This window comes from Lithobates pipiens, unplaced genomic scaffold (assembly GCF_037356315.1).
Source record: "Lithobates pipiens isolate NorthernLeopardFrog02 unplaced genomic scaffold, aLitPip1_a1.2 Scaffold_19, whole genome shotgun sequence".
Classification (NCBI taxonomy): Eukaryota; Metazoa; Chordata; class Amphibia; order Anura; family Ranidae; genus Lithobates; species Lithobates pipiens.
The window spans coordinates 206,373,067-206,392,623 of NW_027507764.1; the positions used below are offsets into that span (position 1 = coordinate 206,373,067).

The window sequence follows — 19,557 nt, forward strand, 5'->3', positions numbered from 1 at the left end:
AACTAACCAGTAAAGATTTTACGCTGCGAGAATCATGAGAGAATCGCAATCTTTTTATTCTAAGCAAAACAATCACGATTCTCATTTTGGCCAGATTCGTGCAGCTCTAGTTTAGATCAGTGATGGCGAACTTTGGCACCCCAGATGTTTTGGAACTACATCCCCCATGATGCTCACCTACGCTGCAGAGTGCATGAGCATCATGGGAAATGTAGTTCCAAAACATCTGGGGTGCAAGGTTCGCCATGACTAGTTTAGATCAAAGCATATTCATGTGTTAGAATGGCTCAGTCAAAGTCCAGACCTAAATCCAATTGAGAATCTGTGGCAAGGCTTGAAAATTGTTCTCCATCCAATCTGACAGAGCTTGGGAAAACTCTCTAGATGTACAAAGCTGATAGAGATACAAAAAGACTTGCAACTGTAATTGCAGCAAAAGGTGGTTCTACTAAGTATTGACTCAGGGGGGCTAAATACAAATACACGTCACACTTTTCACATATTTATTTGTAAAAAAATTTGAAAGCCATTTATCATTTTCCTTCACTTCACAATTATGTGCCACTTTGTGTTGGTCTATCACATAAAATCCCAATAAAATACATTTACATTTTTGAATGTAACATGAGCAAATTTGGAAAATTTCAAGAGGTATGAATACCTTTTCAAGGCACTGTACATGATGCCGTCACGGAACGTAGCTCCACTCTATGCGTTTTTTCAAATCTCCATCTTCCAGGGCACAGATACTATGCCGGGTCATCATGCTTTTTATACTCTCTATGTGCCGCGGATGGCAGTGAAAAGAACCAAGCCTCATTTTCAAATAATACAGATAGCTCCTAGTCAGGGGTGTTCAACCTTTAGAAGAGAGAGTGCCACTTAAAGCGGTTGTGTACCCCCAATGCGGAAGTTGTACCTATAGGTAAGCCTATAATAAGGCCTACCTCTAGGTACTATAAATATCTCCTAAATGTGCGCCGTTTAGGAGATATTTAACTTGTAGTGCGCAGATGATGTAATTGGCACATGCTCTTTGAAGAAACAGCCCTCTGTGTGACTCCAGCCAGTCACAGAGCCGGAGTCCATGGCCCTAGAAGGAAGAGGAGTGAAGATGGATGCCGCCACCAGCAGGGACAGCGCGGGCTTTGTTGGCAGGTAAGTGGCACATAATGGGCTAGTATTATACTTTTACTTTGCAGAGGAAAAAAGAGTAAGTAAAAGTCATCGGGTATATATGCTGACAGCGGTCCGCAGAATGGCATGGCTGGGCAAAGTAATGTAGCTGTACTTTACTTTGAAATTCCCACCGTGCGCACACTTGCGCCTGTCTTGAGCTCCATGAACGTGCCCGTGGGACCCGCGATCATGTCACAGAGCTCAAGAACGGGGAGATGCCGATGTAAACGGCATCTCCCCGTTCTGCCTAGTGACGGCACACTGATCGTCTGCTCCCTGTCATCGGCGCCCCTAGGACACACTTAACCCCTCCCCGCCCCCTAGTGTTTAACCCCTTCACTACCAATGACATTTTTAGAGTAATCAATTTACAGTAATCAATGCAATTTTATTGCACTGATTGCTGTATTAATGCCAATAGTCCCAAAAATGTGTCAAAATTGTCCAATGTGTCCGCCATAATGTCGCAGTCACGATAAAAATCGCATTACTAGTAAAAAAAAAATATTAATAAAAATGCCATAAAACTATCCCCTATTTTGTAACTTTTGCACAAACCAATCAATAACCGCTTATTGCGATTTTTTATTTATTTTTGCCAAAAATATGTAGAAGAATACGTATCGGCCTAAACTGAGGGAAAAAGTTTTTTTTATATATTTTTGGGGGATATTTATTATAGCAAAAAGTAAAAAATAATGTGTTTTTTTCAAAATTTACGCTTTTTTTGTATATAGCGCAAAAAATTAAAATCGCGGGGGTGATCAAATACCACCAAAATAACGCTCTATTTGGAGGAAAAAAAGGACATCAATCTTGTTTGGGAGCCACATGGCATGGTCATGCAATTGTCAGTTAAAACGACGCAGTGCTGAATCCCAAAAAGTGCTCTGGTCAGGAAGGGGGTAAATCCTTCCGGGGCTGAAGTGATTAATAGACAGTAATGGTATGATGGGATAGATATTCTGTCCACATTAATTCCACAACTCAAACCCCAAAATGAAATAAAAGCATTTCAAAGGTATAATGAGTCATGCATGAGTCTGTTAATCTGGTTATTTCTTTATACGATACATATCAAAGAACAGACAACTGCAACGTACCACAAAGGAAGTCAAAAGGCGATGAGAAGATCACTATAACATTAAGTAAGCTGCATTTAGCTTGGTCAGTATTAAAGGCCCCTGCATGCATTTCTTCATAAACTTTCAAGTAAAGTATTAACATGCGTACTGTATGTTATGTGAAATAACGTAAGTAAGCTCACATACATTTTTAATGATGTGTTCAGATTGAAACATCCATTTAAGCAATCCAGTATCCACAGATAGGGATGAGCCGAACACCCCCCGGTTCGGTTCGCACCAGAACTTTCGAACGGACCGCAAATTCGAACGAACGTTAGAACCCCATTGAAGTCTATGGGACTCGAACGTTCGAAATGAAAAGTGCTAATTTCAACGGCTAATATGCAAGATACTGTCCTAAAAAGGGTTTGGGGACCTGGCTCCTGCCCCAGGGGACATGGGTCAATGCCTAAAATGTTTTTAAAAATGGCCGTTTTGGCGGGAGCACTGATTTTAATGACGATTAAAGTGAAAAAAAAAAAGTTAAATATTCCTTTAAATATGGTGCCTGGGGGGTGTCTGTAGGATGCCTGTGAAGTGCCACGTGTTTCTCGTATTTAGAACAGTCCCTGCACAAAATGACATTAAACGGAAATAACACCATTTAAAACTGCTTGCGGTTTTAATCTTATATCTGGTTCCTGCAATATGGTTGAAAATCATTGAGAAAAACGGCATGGGTAGCCCTCCCTGCCCATTACCAGCCCCTTTAGGTCTTGTACGCATATTAAGGGGAACCCCGTACCCATATTAAAAAAAGGAAATGCGTGTGGCCCCCAGGCCCTATATACTCAGAACAGCAGTATACAGGCGGTGCAAACAAGACAGGGACTGTGTAGGTTTGTTGTGTTAAGTTGAATCTGTTTGTAATTTTCAACTGGTACATTTTTAAAGTGTAGCTCCAGTCAAAAAAACTATTTTTAAGCTTTTTGGAAAACATAGGGAAGGGTTATCATCCCTGTATAATTTGTTTTGTCGTACATCTTTTTTCATCTCACTTGCTGTTGTCTCCTTCCGTTTGCAAGTAGGAGATGTTTGTAAATTGGATGTTTGAAAGTAGGGGCCTGCCCTATATGCTCTGCAGAAATGGCGGAACAAGGTGTTGGTTTTGCCACAACATTGTAAGCCCTCAAAGTGACTCTTGGTGGGCGCTGGAGCGCCCTGCTGTGAACGATTATATCAAGAATTGTAATTACATGCCATTGTTGAACAGTGGTAGAAAAATTGACCTTTGGTGGTTGTGGTGCTGGTGCCACAACACTATAAGTCCTCTCCGTTACTCTGGGTGGGCACAGGAAGGGGCCCTCCTGTGAAATATTATATCAAGAATTGTAATTACATGTCCCTGTTAAACAGGGGCAGAAAAATTTGGCCTTAGGCACTGCTGCTGGTGCCACCACACTGCAACCTCTTCCATATATACTCTAGTTTTATTGCAGGAATTAGCCCTGCTGCAAAGCATTGCATCAAAAATTGTACTTAAACGCCTCTGTTAAACAGGGGCAGAAAAATTGGGCCTTAGGCACTGGTGCTGGTGCCACCACACTGCAACCTCTGCCATATACTCTAGTTTTATTGCAGGAATTAGCCCTGCTGCAAAGCATTGCATCAAAAATTGTACTTAAACACCCCTGTTAAACAGGGGCAGAAAAATTGGGCCTTAGGCACTGGTGCTGGTGCCACCACACTGCAACCTCTGCCATATACTCTAGTTTTATTGCAGGAATTAGCCCTGCTGCAAAGCATTGCATCAAAAATTGTACTTAAACGCCCCTGTTAAACAGGGGCAGAAAAATTGGGCCTTAGGCACTGGTGCTGGTGCTACCACACTGCAACCTCTGCCATATACTCTAGTTTTATTGCAGGAATTAGCCCTGCTGCAAAGCATTGCATCAAAAATTGTAATTAAACGCCCCTGTTAAACAGGGGCAGAAAAATTGGGCCTTAGGCACTGGTGCTGGTGCCACCACACTGCAACCTCTGCCATATACTCTAGTTTTATTGCAGGAATTAGCCCTGCTGCAAAGCATTGCATCAAAAATTGTACTTAAACGCCCCTGTTAAACAGGGGCAGAAAAATTGGGCCTTAGGCACTGGTGCTGGTGCCACCACACTGCAACCTCTGCCATATACTCTAGTTTTAATGCAGGAATTAGCCCTGCTGCAAAGCATTGCATCAAAAATTGTACTTAAACTCCCCTGTTAAACAGGGGCAGAAAAATTGGGCTGATGGCATCAACCAGAACCAGAAATGTTCTTCCAACATATCAGCGGAGGAGGAAGAGGATAGACAATCAACATAACAGGACAGTCACTCAGCATCAGCATAGGCAGTGTTGAAGGGATGTGGTATTTCAAAAAAAATTATTCGGTTACATCAGCTTCAGGTGCTTGGTAGCTGTGGGTGATCCAAGACTGATTCATCTTGATGAAGGTCAGTCGATCAACTGATTCAGTGCACAGGCGCACCCTGTGATCGGTAACAAAGCCACCAGCAGCACTGAAGGTGCGTTCCGAAAGAACGCTGGATGCAGTACAGGCCAGTAGCTCAATTGCATACTGTGGAAGCTCTGGCCAGTGATCCATCCTCAAGACCCAGTAAGCCAGAGGATTTTCGGTGGGAAAGGTGTCCAAGTCTGACCTTGCCCCTAGGTATTCCTGCACCATGCAAATCAGACGCTGGCGATGGGTGCTGGAACCGATCATACCTTGGGGCTGCGGACTAAAAAATTGTCTGAAAGCATCAGTCAGACGGCCACCTTCTCCACCGCTCCTTCTGACCGATGCCTCAGCAACACGTTGTCCAGGACCAGGAGTTTGTAACCTCCCAGTCTCTGGGAACGCGTTGCACAGACCTTTCTGCAAGGCCTCCCGGAGATGTCTCATCCTCTGCTCCCTCTGCGATGGCAAGATAAGGTCGGCAACCTTACCCTTGTACCGTGGATCAAGGAGAGTGGCCAGCCAGTAATGGTCCCTCTCCTTGATCCGAAGAATACGAGGATCCTTCCGCAGGCTTTGCAGGATCAGGGAGGCCATGCAGCGTAGGTTAGCTGAGGCATTCGGTCCGGAGTCCTAAGGACTAAGGACAACATGATCCGCAGCTACCTCCTCCCAGCCACGTACAAGTCCACGTGTTTCTTGGGACTGTAAATCATCCCTACAAGACTGCTGCTGCTGCTGCTGATGCTGAGTGCCAGCCTCTACCTCCATGCTGACACAATCATCCTCCTCCTCCTCTTCCTCCTCCTCATCCTCTTCCTGTGTGATGGGTGGCACAGCAGGAACACTGTCTGGATAAAGGGGGCCTTGAGAGGCAAGGAAGTCCTCCTCTTCCTGCCTCTGTTCTGCCTCAAGTGCCCTGTCCATTATTCCACGCAGCGTATGCTCCAAGAGGTGGACAAGAGGTACAGTGTCACTGATGCATGCACTGTCACTGCTCACCATCCTTGTGGCCTCCTCAAACGGTGACAGGACAGTGCATGCATCCCTGATCATGCCCCACTGGCATGGTGAGAAAAAACCGAGCTCCCCTGACCCTGTCCTGGTGCCGTAGTCGCACAGGTACTCATTGATGGCCCTCTGCTGCGTGTGCAGCCGCTGCAGCATGGCCAATGTTGAGTTCCATCTGGTGGGCATGTCACATATAAGGCGGTTCTTGGGCAGGTTCAACTCCTTTTGGAGCTCAGCCAGCCGAGCACAGGCATTAAATGATCGGCGGAAATGCACACAGACTTTCCTGGCCTGCTTCAGGACATCCTGTAAGCCGGGGTACCTGCCCAAGAACCGCTGCACCACCAGGTTAAGGACGTGAGCTACACAGGGCACATGGGTCAGTTGTCCCTGTCGGAGGGCGGAGAGGAGGTTGGTGCCATTGTCACAAACCACCATTCCTGGCTTAAGCTGGCGTAGCGTCAACCACCTCTCGGCCTGCCCCTGCAGAGCTGACAAAACATCCGCCCCAGTGTGGCTCCTGTCCCCCAAACAAACCAGCGCTAGCACGGCATGGCATAGTTTTGCCTGCGTACTTGCGTAGCCCCTGGAACGCCTACGGAGCACCGCTGGTTCTGAGGACAGAGCACTGGAAGAGGCCATGGAGGAAGAAGAAGAGGAGGGGGTGGAGGAGAGAGGTGTGTCACAACCAATAGTAGCATTTTGGAGGCGTGGTGGCGGAACAACCTCCAACACTACTGCACCTTGTCCTGCATCCTTCCCAGCAGCCAGAAGAGTGACCCAATGGGCCGTGAAAGACAGGTAACGTCCCTGTCCATGCCTGCTGGACCATGAGTCAGCGGTAATATGCACCTTACCGCTGACCGCCCTGTCCAGCGAGGCAAGGACATTGCCTTCCACATGCCGGTAGAGAGCCGGAATCGCCTTCCGTGAGAAAAAGTGGCGTTTGGGGACCTGCCACTGAGGAACTGCACATTGTACAAACTCACAGAAGGGGGCCGAGTCTACCAACTGAAAAGGCAGCAGTTGAAGTGCTAGCAATTTAGCCAAGCTAGCATTCAACCGCTGGGCATGTGGATGGCTGGGAGTAAACTTCTTCCGCCGGTCCAGCAGCTGGGGCAGGGACATTTGCCTGCTATAATCGGACGTGGGTGTACCGCTAGCAGAGTTCCCGGAAGCACTTGGCTGTGACACACCTAATTCTACACCTTCATTCCTCTCAGAGCAGGTTTCAGAGAGGACTGAAGGTCTAGTGGGGTTGGAGATGCCAGCTGATGCGGAGCAAGGAGAGGTCCGCTTTGTTCTTTGGTGTGGGTCTTTGAGGTACGCTTGCCAACGAGCTGCATGGCAGGTCAACATATGTCTGGTCAAGCATGTGGTGCCCAAGCGGCTGATGTTTTGGCCACGTGAGATACGCTTGAGACATATGTTGCAAATAGCAGCGGTGCGATCTGATGCACTCGTCTCAAAAAAGGCCCACACCAAAGAACTTTTAGAATAACGCGCAGAGGCAGCGCTCTGCACAGGCGGAGCTCTGCGGTGTGATTCAGTCGGTGTGCTGCCCCTAAGCTGGCCCCCGGAGGGCATCCTGCCTCGTTGGACATGTGCCTCCTCCTCCTCCTCCCTCCTTCCAGGCACCCACGTGGAGTCAGTGCCCTCATCATCCCCTCCCTCTTCATCGCTGTAGCAAACCTGGCAGTATGCTGCAGCTTGTGGAACATGACTACCAGATTGCTGTCCTTCTTGAGCATCCCCTCTCTAGCTGAGTGTCATCATCAGAGCCCACAAAACACTGGGCATCCTCCTGGAGCATGTACCCAACACTGTGCTCAAAGAGTTCAGGAGACTCCTCAGGAGGACGTGGTGGGTCTAGGGAAGGAGTCACTGATGATGACATTGAGAGGAGGGAAGACGATGCGTTGGCAGCTGCTTTGCTACTACCCTGAGACTGGGTGAGAGAGGATGAGGAGGATGAAGAGGGCTTGGTCATCCACTCTACCAAGTCGTTGGCATGTTGCGGTTCAACATGTCCAGCTGCCGAAAAGAAGGACAAGCATATCCCATGGCCACGTGCTGATGACAATGCACCGCGTCCACGACCAGCACTGTTGTCTCTAGACACAGAGCCTGCTTGCCCTCTTTTATCGGCTCGCGCCTGTCTGCCTCTCCTTGCTGGCCTTGCAGACATGGTAATGGCCTGAAGGGAGTTGGGTAAAACAGCAGTTGGGTAGTTTATATTGTGCTGGAGGCACACAACACCCACTAACTCCTGCAGATGCCTTTTTTATAGAACACCAGAGATAAAGGGGTATATACAGATGTATACTGTGCTGTGCTGGAGGCACACACAACTTCCAATAACTCCTGCAAATGGCAATTGGGCTCAAATAGAGAACAGCTATGTAGGTGGATATAGCGGTATGTACTGGGTACAGAGCACGCAGACAGCACGCACTATCTCCTAACACTACTGACTGCAAGCTCTATTATTAAAGATAGATCACTAGCTATATAGGTGAGGTGAATATAGCGGTGTATACTGCAGTCAGGGCACGCAGACAACAACCAGAAAACAGCAGAGATAAAGGGGTATATACAGATGTATACTGTGCTGTGCTGGAGGCACACACAACTTCCAATAACTCCTGCAGATGGCAATTGGGCTCAAATAGAGAACAGCTATGTAGGTGGATATAGCGGTATGTACTGGGTACAGAGCACGCAGACAGCACGCACTATCTCCTAACACTACTGACTGCAAGCTTTATTATTAAAGATAGATCACTAGCTGTATAGGTGAGGTGAATATAGTGGTGTATACTGCGGTCAGGGCACGCAGACAATAACCACTACACAACAGCAAGATAAAAAATCAGCCGAAAATGATCGGTGTGTACTGTGTTGAAGGTACACAGAACACCCACTGCTTCAGACGCCAACACACTACACGAGGCCGTCGCAATGGCGGCCTTATATAGTGTGGGGCCTGCACTACACAGCCTGAGCTATGATTGGCCACAGGCATCCTGCCTGTGGCCAATCATGGCTCTCCTCGCTGCTGGCGCTGCGATTGGCCAAGCATGCAGGGTCACAGTGCATGTTTGGCCAATCATGAGCCAGCAATGCACTGCGCCATCGCAGTGCATTGTGGGCCGTGAGCGCCACGCGAATTTGACGCGAACGGACCAAAGTGTTCGGATTTCGCCGAACGGACGAACAGCCAATGTTCGAGTCGAACGTACGTTCGACTCGAACACGAAGCTCATCCCTATCCACAGATCTGGCAGGTTAAACTGTGCCCAATGCACTGCTCTTATGCTGCGTACACACACCGGACTTTTCGACAGCAAAGGAATCCATCGGACAATTTGATTGTGTGTGGGCTCCATTGGACCTTTGCTGTCCAAAAATATGATGCACTTTAGAAATAGAACATTTTAAAAAAATTTCCGTCTGTATGCTAGTCCGACGGACAAAAACCAACGCTAGGGAAGCTATTGGCTAAAGGCAGAACATAATTATATGCAATATATTAATAGAAATGATGCTATAATCCCATTAATCCTTTACATCTATCGGAGATCACGTGAGGTAGCAGCCGTTTAAAGTACAGTAATAGATATTCCCATACAGTACAGTAATACAATTATCAGAAAAAAAGAAACATACAAAAAACAGTCTTAATTAATAAAACAGTCCAATGTTAAAACAGCACTAATGCTGGATAAGTGTCCAACTCCACAAAAGAGTATATTGTCAGTTCTGATGATGTAGCAAAATGAGTATAGAGGTGAGTGATCCTAGGTAGTGGATTGCATGTGCCTTCAATAAGTTTAACAGCCAGTAGCCAATAGCTTCCGTCTCATAGTTGAATCTGAGCATGCATGAGTTTTTGAGCATCGGAATTGCATACACACGATCGGATTTTCCATCGGAAAAATTGAGAACCTGCACTCAATCCTTTGCTGGCGGAAATTTAGCCAGCAAAATTCTGATGGAGCATACACACGGTCACATTTTCTGACGAAAATCTCTCATCGGTCTTTTGCTGGCCGAAATTCTGAACGTGTGTATGCAGCATTAGAGTCTGCAAAAGATTTGAGACTGGAGCAGAGGTTCACCTTCCAGCAAGACAACGACCCTAAACATACAGCCAGAGCTACAATGGAATGGTTTAGATCAGTGGTTCTCAAATCCTGTCTTCAGGACCCACTAACAGGCACAGGCCAGGTTTGCAAGGTAACTGAAGGACATCATAGGGCAGTGCTCGACAAAACCCGGTCGCCAGGTCGCATTGGCGACTAGAATCAGCGACCTTGCGCCTGGGGCAGCATAGCTGGGGGTATCCCGTCTCCGTGGACCCCCCCCCCCCCCCGCGTGATCGTGTCGGGCCGCGCCGCAGGCGGCCGGTAATTGAGCCCCCGGCTTTGAGGCCTTCTGTGATCCTATGGTTCCTTCTGGAATCTGGCGCCCTCTTGTGGTGGCCGTTGGAATTACAACCAACAATGCTAATGGGCCAGTCTTTCTCCATCCCTTTACTTAGAACCCCTAAACAAAACAAACAAAAAAAATATATATATATATTATATTTATATTTATATTTATATATATATATATATATATATATATATATATATATATATATTTTTTTTTTTTATTATTATTTATTCTAACACCCTAGAGAGTAAAATGGTGGTCGTTGCAATACTGTCTGTCACACCATATTTGCACAGCGGACTTACAAGCGCACTTTTTTGGGGGAAAATTTTTTTATTTAATAAAAAAAAAAAAGACAACAGTAAAGTTAGCCCAATTTTTTTTTTTTTTATATTGTGAAAGATCATGTTACATGTCAATCGATACCCAACATGTCACGCTTCAAAATTGCGCCCGCTCATGGAATGGCGACAAACTTTTGCCCTTTAAAATCTCCATAGGCGACGTTTAAAAAAATTCTTCAGGTTGCACGTTTTGAGTTACAGAGGGGGTCTGGGGCTAGAATTATTGCTCTTACTCTACCGATCGCAGCGATACCTCACATGTGTGGTTTGAACACCGCTTTCATATATGCGTTCGCTTCTGCACGCAAGCTTGGCAAGACAGGGCGCATTTAAAACAATTTTTTTTTCTTATTTTAACTTTTATTTTTATTTTTTTCACTGTTCTTTAAAAAAAAAAAAAATGTGTGTCACTTTTATTCCTATTACAAGGAATGTAAAAATCCCTTGTAATAGAAAAAAGCATGACGGGTCCTCTTATATATGCGATCCGGGGGGTCAGAGAGACCTCACATCTCATATTTACACTAAAATGCAATTTAAAAATGTCCCTCTAAGAGCTATGGGCAATGACTTGGAGACAGGTGGGGGGCTGGGGGCTATCTTCCCCTCACTCGTCTCCATGTCAGGCCAGGGACAGGTCCAGATCGCCGTCACGGACCTGGCTCCTAACTTTTTTAGCTGGCTCCTAGATTCCAAGCAAATTTGTCAACCCCTGTCATAGGGGATATCATTTACTGCTTAGTGATTGCAGTATTCTAGTCTGCATCTCCCCAAGGTAATACTTAAAATCTGGCCTGTTAGTGGGTCCTGAGAACAGGAGTTGAAAACCACTGGTTTAGATCACAGCATATTCATGTGTTAGCCCTTGTACACACGGTCGGACATTCTGACAACCAAATCCATTGGATTTTGTCCGAAACTGTTGCATACACACGGTCGGACAAAGTTGTCTGAAAATCCGATTGTACATAACGTGATGACGTTGTTTCGTTACGACGGGACTACGTTCAGGCTAGTAGCCAATAGCTTTGGTCTAGGAATTTGATCTGAGCATGCATGGCACTTTGTCCGCCTGAGTAGGCTACACATGATCGGAGTATGTCCGATCGGAGCATTTTGTCGGAAAATTTTATGGACAAGTTGGAAAACCTGGTCCGTCGGTATCCGACGGAAACAGACCGATGGAGACCACACACAGTCGGATTATCCAACAAAACGGTCCGATAGGACACATTCCGTAGGAATCCCCGACCGTGTGTACAAGAGCTTAGAATGGCCCATTCAAAGTCCAGAACTAAATCCAATTGAGAATCTGTGGAAAGGCTTGACCATTTCTGTTCACACGCTCTCTATCCAATCTGACAGAGCTTGAGCCATTTTGAAAAGAAGAATGGGCAAAGCTGGTAGAGACATCCCCAAAAAGACTTGCAGCTGTAATTGCAGCAAAAGGTGGCTCTACAAAGTATTGACTCAGGGTGGCTGAATACAAATGCATGCCATACTTTCCAGATATTTATCTGTAAAAAAAAATGAAAACCATTTATCATTTTCCTTCCACTTCACAATTATGTGCCACTTTGTGTTGGTCTATTATATAAAATCTCACTAAAATACATTTACGTTTTTGGTTGTTACATGACAAAATGTGGAAAATTTCAAGGGGTGTGAATACTTTTTCAAGGCACTGTAAGTTAAGTTAAGTAGCACAAAGACTCTTTTGCATGTATTATATACAGTGAGTAGGCTGAGCTTCTATTTGTCTATTTCTCTTTAAACCACATCCAGCAGTCACCACCCCATTGCTAGCAGATTTCACCACAGCACAATGTTTTAACCACAACCTTTCTCTTTTCAGTGTGCGAATTGTTTTCTCCTCTGTCTTAGCCCTTGTACACACGGTCGGACATTCCGATGGAAAATGTCTGATCGGACCATGTTGTCGGATAATCCGACCGTGTGTGGGCTCCATCGGACTGTCGAACCGACAAAGTTTTAGAGCTGGGCTATTACATTTTCCGACAACATCTGATCGTTTGTTGAGAATTCTGATCAGACAAAGTGCCACGCATGCTGAGATCAAATTCCTAGACCAAAGCAGTCCCGTCGTAACGAAATAACGTCATCACGTTACGAACTATCAGATTTTCCGACAACTTTGTCCGACCGCGTGTATGCAACACCAGTTTCGGACAAAATCCGTCGGACAAAATCCAACAGATTTTGTTGTCGGAATGTCCGACCGTGTGTACAAGGGCTTAGGGTTGCCACCTGTCCAGTTTTGACCCAGACAGTCCATGTTTTCAATCCATCTGAAACCCAGACACACATACCTCCAGTTCAACTACACTGGGACAAATTCAAGTAACACTAATTCTGTCCCAGGGAAAGAAGCCAGTGCCTAGCAAGGTCCAGGTTTTCTCAGTGTACCAGTAAGGATTCCTGTCAGACCGGCACACCCTTGCAGCGACTGCCTTAATCTAGGCTTACCTGTAGGTCAAAGTGTGTTGTAAGGGTTTACAACCACTTTAAGGAGAACCCGCACCCAATTTTTTTAAAAAGTGGCACGGGGGCCCCCAGGCACTATATACTCTCAACAGCAGTATATATACTATACGGCCTGCCCTATATACTCTGCAGAAAATTTGGCCTTAGGCATTGGCGGTACCAGAACACTGTTAGCCCTCACAGTTACCCTTTTGGGCGCAAGAACGGGCCCTGCTGTGAAATATTATATCAAGAATTGTAATTACATGCCCCTGTTAAACAGGGGCAGAAAATTTGGGCCTTGGGTGGTGGTGCCACAACACTTGTTTCCGGGGCTGCGAAGGCTTGGGTACACACTTTTACGTATGGTGGTTCTGCCTGATAACACCAATTCTGGACTAATATATTCCAAATGATCTCTACACTTATTTCAGTACCAGTTGCTCTTGATTCCTAACTTGTTCTTTTAAATATCCGCTGTTGGAAGGCAACATGTTTTATTTCATAATACAAGAGGTGTTTGAAATATGAACTATGGCTATACCAAGCCTTTCGAATTCTTGGGGGCTGTCTGGAATGTAAAAAGTTGCACCTCAAAGCTTTGTAGCATCTCAGAATCTTCATCTGAAAGAAGTCAAGCCCTCTATCAAGGCTGAACAAAAGCTGGGCTCCTGACCGACTGGTGTGATAAAGCTCTGCAAGCAAGCTTTAAAGAGGGCCATGGCTGCCAGGATGATTGATGAAGGTGGGTTTCAAAGATCAAAGGATCAACAGGCACTGAAGATAGCCCAGGGAACATAGACATGATACATGGACAATGCTGCCCCTAGAGGCCAATACAGCAGGACAGACAGTAATATAATATATTGATGAGGACTGCCCCATAAATACTTTGATCCGTCAAAAGTCTAGATGGGCTGGCAATGGGGTTTGGTCTGGACGGTGTATGACTGAAGTTTAAAACGAGCTGACTGAGACAGAGAGCTCTCTCTGTTACCATCTTGAGCCCGGCTGATGAGACCATGTCTAGGGGACAGCCTTGTGATAAGTACCTTTTCATGTTCTTTTGTTATATGCTCTATAGTATTTTCATGTTAGCGTTTTCCTATTTTCTTGGGAAATTAATAAGACGTTGTTTTATTAAGCAGTGTGTTTGTTTTCATAGCTAACCTTATATTATTGTGCAATCAACAGTAACATTATCAGAGTTTTAGTAGACTAGCTAACTATAGGAATAGATAAATTACCAGTAATACATATATGGAATAAATAGAGGGAATCCGTAACCACCCTTGGATAATATTTATTTTAACATTTTATTTCACCCACCCATTGAGCCTCACCTTGACTCAATTTAAAATTGCTATTACATGTAAGCGTGGCGACAAAACAAGCGATTGTAAAGTCATGGAAGTCCACCATCCTGGGTATACTGAAGACTAAGCACAGGATTACTCAGGCCACAGTCCATGCTAAAATTGAAGCCGTTCAACTAGACAAAGTATCAAAATACCCCAGACTATGGCAACCTTGGGTAGACTATTACCTTCTCACACATTTTGACACCTCCTTGCTGCTACCCTTGTGACTTTTCTTGGGCTTATCTCACCTTGACACTCTTTCCTTCATCTTACGTGACCCCCAGAAATTCCCTTAACCTCCCCACCCACCATCCCTTCTTTTCTCCCTCATTTTTCCTTTTACTCTCCCTTTTACTATATACACACTTGGAAGTATACTTTCCCTTAGCTGTTTGTTGGCTGCAAGCTGCTCAAGATGACGTTACTACAATTACTGCATGTTTTATATGTAGACCCCTCTCTAGGCACTTTGCCTAGAAGTCCTGGCCTCCACAGTTAAAGTGTTATTAAACCCAGGAGCCTGCATTTACTATATCTAGTCTCCCACAGTATAAAGGACATAGAACTAAAATTATTTTAGTAAATATAAACTTCTAAATGCCTTTTATCTTCAGCAGTATATACCAGTCTTCTGACATCTATCGGTGTCTGGTTAAAGTTTGTAGGAAGTTCTGATTCTAATCTGAATCTCCTATGAGGCTGCAGGACCCCTGGCCCTCTGTCTGGACAGTGCTGATTGGCTCTGTGCCAATCACATGCACCGTCCCAAGAAAACAAAAAAAAACTCTCTAGCAATACACACCAAACTGAGCATGTGCAGAGTGCCCCCAAGACTCTGTTCTATCAGGAGATGGATTGGGGACTGTGGAAGAAGGGGAGGATGAGAGAAGACTGGATTAAACTGCCTTTTTACACAATGCAGAGGATTAACCCCTTAGGTTCCACAGTGAGTATAACAGCTTTACTGCATATACAGACTTATTTCACTGTTGTGGGTGTAGTAACGCTTTAAATATGATCGATATATCTGTTAGCTGGTGTCTCTATCACCGTTTGTCCAACTTATTTCTCTTTTTTGTACTCTAAAAGGATTACTTATAATTTACACTGTGTATTCCAAGTGCCTTTGTATTGAGGAAAATAATAAACATATTGAACAAATAAAAAAAGTACACATTCACATATCTTCTGTATCATTTCAGAAGGCCAAAACCTCTATATAAATTGTGTATGCAAAAAGGTAAATCGACTTATTTTTTCTGCATGTGTAAAAGAAGTCAGTGGTGCACGATTTCCATTAGTTTTTGCAGGGGCTGATTGCTTTGTTAGGTGGTCTGACAATGACAAGGGTACAAGTTCATTGTAAACTGCAATGCATATTTGCTGCAAAGGAATGAGAATGGTCTTGCAGAAACCAGGCATAGCGGTAATGAAACCACTTTATATCAAAAAGTAAATCAAATGAATGGGCATATCGGATGGGTGCCACCTCAATGCCATCCCATGCAATGACCTGTGTGGCCTAGCCATAAATCCAGCTTTGAAGGTTTAGGTACCATTTTCTAATATAAAACATTTTTGCATTTTAAAGCATTAAATAGATTGAACATTTAACTTTTCTTTTGAGTTAATGGAGACAGTCATTCACCCTCCTGGCTTCTCACTAAATATCCAGAAAAAGCAATGGGTACAGATAGATTTTCATATCAGACATGCAATATTGTGCATTTCTCCACTTTACTAATGGAATAAATATGAAAAAGCAGACAATATACTGTAGCTACTAAAAAAAGAGTGTGATATGCACAAGGTATATATAATAATAATATCTAGGTTAAAACCTAAAAATTACAAGTTACATATAGCTAATATTAGTCAAGACTTTGAATGTGTTCCAAATCAACCGATCACTTCGCTGTAGGAACACTACTACTATTACGTGAAGGGTTTTGTAGCAAGCCTTCAATGCCTAGCCTTCATTTGTGTAGAAAAATGCTCTCTTTTTTATCTTCTCTTTCTAAACACACATTAGAAACTAAATACAATAATGAATCAGAACTGAACTTCTCCAACTTACTTGATTAAGGACTGGTGCTGAAGCATAAAGTAATCACACTTCCACGCAGGGCAAAGATTTTAACAATAAGGAATTTGAGATGTTTATGCACTTCCTCAAAATCTTTACCACATGAGGAAGGTTTCGCATATGTGCACAGTACGTAAAAGATATAAAACAGTGAAAGATGTGACTGGTAGGTTCCTGTTTCTAAATACTAACGACAGAATACTGCACATTTTGAAACATAACATTTAAAATTTCTTGCAAGATGCATTGAAGAAATGAGCACTTGAAGAGTATCTATAGCTAAAACTTAGTTTTTAGATTTTTGGATATAGCAGCAAGGACACGAACCCCTTGACATTTTCATAGTGTGTGCTCCTACTAGGTTGATTCACCATCTCGATTTGTCCTGATGACCATTATCAATGAAGCAGAAAGTGGTGGAAAAGCCAATTTTTATAGGTTGTCAGATGTTCAGATAACAATGGTCTAAAGCTGTCCATACATGGATCAAAGTTCAGCAGGGACCAGCCAAATTTTGATCCATGTATGGGCTAGCTGGTTGTACATAAGTCAATCTATTGATTGATTAATGTACAACCAGCCTGTCATGTTATTCCCGAATGATCAGTACCACCGGCTATAGCTGGCAACACTGATAATTGTATTTTGCTGGTGGGGAAAGCTCCCCCCGGCAGAATGCAGTAGCTCAGCGACAGTGATCGATGTGAATGGGGGAGTCAGTTAATTTTTTTGTTCAACCTGCTCCCCTGGTAGATGATTCTCCCCCACGCTCTGTTGGTGGACTGTCTTTAGTTGGAGTTGGGCTTTAAAAAAATGAGTAGATCTTATGATGGAAAAAAAAATACTGTGTTATAAAAAATAAGTAAGAAAAGCAAAAAAGGGTGTTTTTACCAGTGAAATCAAATGAAGAAAAAAGACCCATTTGGATAAAGTGCTTTCAGATGATAGATATAACTGTACTTCAACTGGGGAAATTTGGAATGAAACTCTTTATTTTTTCTGTTAGTTAAATTATGAAATTATGATTGCTTGTTGTTCCTGACCCATTCCAAAGCACATGTCAGGACCTTGCAGACTGCTATTAGCTGCAAATGTTGTTTATTTAATGTGGTTGATCTACTAAAGCAAATAGGCTCTTCACCTTTTCTCCTTGTCAATTTAGTATACAAAAAGTGATAACAGATATATTAATAAACATATTATGACAAAGGGAATGAAGCTTGTTGTTATACAGATATGTAGACATTTAGAGTATGTAATAGATAACTAAATATGATCAGAAATGTCGATAAAGACCCATATGAGAACATATCCTATTCTAGGATAACCTATTAGATCAACTAAAGTTACTATGAATAGGCTGAGGAAGAAAGTAATATTCTGTAAAATCAAGAGCTTCAAAATCACAAGAAGGGAAGGTGGGGTAAACAAAAAGAAAGAGAGTAAAGGAGAGAAGAAAAGGGAGTCCACTTGGTCAGTTCATAAGCCACCACGAGATATGATATGGTTATTCATAGATCATCTACCATGGCATAAAAACATTTTCGTCAAAGGTTGATGGTGAATGGTGTTTTATCCATGTGTGCCATATTTTTTCACATTTTTGATCTGATCTCGTTCTATGGCCACCATTTTAGTGTGAATCATGTAATTATGCATCCTGTGTTTTTATCTCAGCTATCACCAATAAAGGGGATTTCTATGCCTACTCTACCATTTGCTTTGCAGCTGTAAGGAACTGGACGAAGAGGTAGAATTGAGTGCACGTTAAGCACTCCGATTTCAAATTGAGTAATGCTGTAGTAGGGTTGAGTTGTAGCTTCAAGTCAAACATTCTGGAGGCCAATTCAAAAATACCCCTCCAAAAGGTTTGGGCTATTGGGCAGATCCACCAAATATGTAGGTGGGTGCCCAAATCTGAACAACCCCGAAAACAAAGAGCAGAATAAGTAGGCACATACTTAGCCACTCTGGAAGGGACAAGGTACCATTGGTTCAACACTTTGTAATTGGCTTGCATTGCTAGAATATTAGAGGAGGATGATTAAGTTACCAACCCGATCTTAGACCAGTCTGCATTGTCATGGGTATGACCAAGGTCCGCTTCCCATTTTTGGGTGTAGGAAGGTTTATCTGAGTCGAGATTAACTAAAAGTTGTAAGTATAGGGAAGAAATTAGTCCTCTAGTATGGGAGTTTTCGTTACATACTGATTCAAAGCCCGAGAATTGGGTCAGAAGAGTGCCAGTGTTAGTATTTGGTGTGAAGAAGTTTTTAATTTGAAGGTATGGGAACAATTCTGATTGCGGTAGACCACAGGTCTCGCAGAGAGTCAGGAATGGGATAAAGGACATAGAGGTGACACATTTGTGTAACCTCTGAACTTCTAGGGAGGACCATACTTTAAATGATGAGGGGAAGACCAATGCAGGGTAAAAAGTGGGTTTTTTGAGAAAGGAGAGAAGAGGATTATAAACAATGTTTAAATTTAAGTCTGTCCCAGAGGGAAATAAAGTGTTTAGTGATGGGATTTCATATATTAGGGCGATCTTCGGAGTGAAGCCAGAGTAAATTAGAGATTGATAAAGGATCACATTCTGTAGCTTTGATTGTTGCCCATAGAGGAATTTCCTGCATTGCATGGTATTTGGATAGACTAGCAATATATGCTGCTTTATAGTAGGTTGCAAAGTTGGGGAAGCCGAGGCCTCCACTAGTTTTAGGAAGATATAGTGTGTGCAAAGGTATACGTGGTTTGGAGGGGCCCCAAACAAATGACGTTGCCTTTTCCTGTATTATTCTTAAATAATAGGCAGGGATTGGAATAGGAAGAACTCTAAACAAATACAGTAATTTGGGCAGAATTGTCATTTTTTTATTGCACTAATTCTTCCCAACCATGATATTGGAAGTTGAGACCATTGCTTCAACAAGTTTGTTACCTCTCTCAAGGTTGGAAGGTAATTGGCTGAAAAGAGGTCTGAAATAAAGGCTGTAAGATAAAAGAAAGTACAACTTTTGCTGAATCCAGTTCCGTGTTAGAGAGAAATATATTTAATACCAAACATTTCTTAGGATTTATTATGAGGC

The 19,557-nt window shown here is 43.6% G+C and overlaps 1 protein-coding gene across 1 annotated transcript in view; it reads right to left on the minus strand.

Moving 5' to 3' along the window:
* Positions 1-16,567, minus strand: part of LOC143996546 (putative G-protein coupled receptor 141) — a 47,564-nt gene extending 30,997 nt beyond the window's left edge. Inside the window, exon 1 of the mRNA XM_077491649.1 lies at positions 16,460-16,567. The gene's annotated coding sequence lies outside the window, so the exon portion shown is untranslated. The remainder of the gene's footprint in view (positions 1-16,459) is intronic.
* Between the last annotated feature and the right edge of the window lie 2,990 nt (positions 16,568-19,557).